The sequence below is a fragment of the Rhamphochromis longiceps genome, unplaced genomic scaffold (assembly GCF_057381845.1).
Source record: "Rhamphochromis longiceps isolate RC_006_pf unplaced genomic scaffold, R_longiceps_female_GT1.1 unmapped_scaffold_7, whole genome shotgun sequence".
Taxonomy (NCBI): domain Eukaryota; kingdom Metazoa; phylum Chordata; class Actinopteri; order Cichliformes; family Cichlidae; genus Rhamphochromis; species Rhamphochromis longiceps.
In genome coordinates, this window is record NW_028187227.1 from 142,501 (window position 1) to 145,000 (window position 2,500).

The window sequence follows — 2,500 nt, forward strand, 5'->3', positions numbered from 1 at the left end:
GTACCACGTATCTAGCATGGACCTGGACCTCCAGCAGGCCCCGGGGACCCACACTTAAGCCCCCTCCCACTAACAAAGCAGAACACCACTGGCAAAATCCTCGTGCCCCTGGTACTCCAGAAAGCACATTGAAATGTGCCCCTGGTACACTGCGCAGAAGAACTGCCACACACACACACACACACACGCACGCACGCACGCACGCACGCACGCACTGCTTGTGCCTATGGTACGACAACTTTTCTCGTGCCTATGGTACGACAACTTTTCTCGTGCCTATGGTACAACAATTTTTCTCGTGCCTATGGTACAACAACTTTTTGCCGTGCCCCTGGTACACCGCTCAGTAGCACTTTGCCACACAAACTCTCCTCGTGCCTATGGTACGACAACTTTTCTCGGGCCTATGGTACAACAACTTTCCTCCGTGCCCCTGGTACGACAGCTTTTCTCGTGCCTATGGTACAACAACTTTTCTCGTGCCTATGGTACAACAACTTTTCGCCGTGCCCCTGGTACACCGCTCAGTAGCACTTTGCCACACACACACTCCTCGTACCTATGGTACGACAACTTTTCTCGGGCCTATGGTACAACAACTTTCCTCCGTGCCCCTGGTACGACAGCTTTTCTCGTGCCTATGGTACAACAACTTTTCTCGTGCCTATGGTACAACAACTTTTCGCCGTGCCCCTGGTACACCGCTCAGTAGCACTTTGCCACACACACACACCACTCGTGCCTATGGTACGACAACTTTTCTCGTGCCTATGGTACGACAACTTTTCTCGTGCCTATGGTACAACAACCTTTCCCCGTGCCCCTGGTACACTGCGCAGAAACTCTTTGCCACACACACACACCACTCGTGCCTATGGTACGACAACAGGCCCCGGGGACCTACATCGCACCTTGCTCTTGCCTCCCTTACAGCTGAAAAAGGTCCATGCCTGTGCCCTGGCCCTGCTGAAATTCCCTCTGCATTTAGCCGAGGCAGTGAGTCGGCCTCCTGTCTCCCTTTACGGTCGAAAAAGATGTGCTCCTGGGCGCGCTGGCCCTGCTGCTACTCACATCGGGCATGGACCTGGACCTCCAGCAGGCCCCGGGGACCTACATCACACCTTGCTCTTGCCTCCCTTACAGCTGAAAAAGGTCCATGCCTGTGCCCTGGCCCTGCTGAAATTCCCTCTGCATTTAGCCGAGGCAGTGAGTCGGCCTCCTGTCTCCCTTTACGGTCGAAAAAGATGTGCTCCTGGGCGCGCTGGCCCTGCTGCTACTCACATCGGGCATGGACCTGGACCTCCAGCAGGCCCCGGGGACCTACATCACACCTTGCTCTTGCCTCCCTTACAGCTGAAAAAGGTCCATGCTTGTGCCCTGGCCCTGCTGAAATTCCCTCTCCATTTAGCCGAGGCAGAGAGTCGGCCTCCTGTCTCCCTTTACGGTCGAAAAAGATGTGCTCCTGGGCGCGCTGGCCCTGCTGCTACTCACATCGGGCATGGACCTGGACCTCCAGCAGGCCCCGGGGACCTACATCACACCTTGCTCTTCCCTCCCTTGCAGCTGAAAAAGGTCCATGCCTGTGCCCTGGCCCTGCTGAAATTCCCTCTCCATTTAGCCGAGGCAGTGAGTCGGCCTCCTGTCTCCCTTTACGGTCGAAAAAGATGTGCTCCTGGGCGCGCTGGCCCTGCTGCTACTCACATCGGGCATGGACCTGGACCTCCAGCAGGCCCCGGGGACCTACATCACACCTTGCTCTTGCCTCCCTTACAGCTGAAAAGGTCCATGCTTTTGCCCTGGCCCTTCTGAAATTCCCTCTCCATTTAGCCGAGGCAGTGAGTCGGCCTCCTGTCTCCCTTTACGGTCGAAAAAGATGTGCTCCTGGGCGCGCTGGCCCTGCTGCTACTCACATCGGGCATGGACCTGGACCTCCAGCAGGCCCCGGGGACCTACATCACACCTTGCTCTTGCCTCCCTTACAGCTGAAAAGGTCCATGCTTTTGCCCTGGCCCTTCTGAAATTCCCTCTCCATTTAGCCGAGGCAGTGAGTCGGCCTCCTGTCTCCTTTACGGTCGAAAAAGATGTGCTCCTGGGCGCGCTGGCCCTGCTGCTACTCACATCGGGCATGGACCTGGACCTCCAGCAGGCCCCGGGGACCTACATCACACCTTGCTCTTCCCTCCCTTGCAGCTGAAAAAGGTCCATGCCTGTGCCCTGGCCCTGCTGAAATTCCCTCTCCATTTAGCCGAGGCAGTGAGTCGGCCTCCTGTCTCCCTTTACGGTCGAAAAAGATGTGCTCCTGGGCGCGCTGGCCCTGCTGCTACTCACATCGGGCATGGACCTGGACCTCCAGCAGGCCCCGGGGACCTACATCACACCTTGCTCTTGCCTCCCTTACAGCTGAAAAAGGTCCATGCTTGTGCCCTGGCCCTTCTGAAATTCCCTCTCCATTTAGCCGAGGCAGTGAGTCGGCCTCCTGTCTCCTTTACGGTCGAAAAAG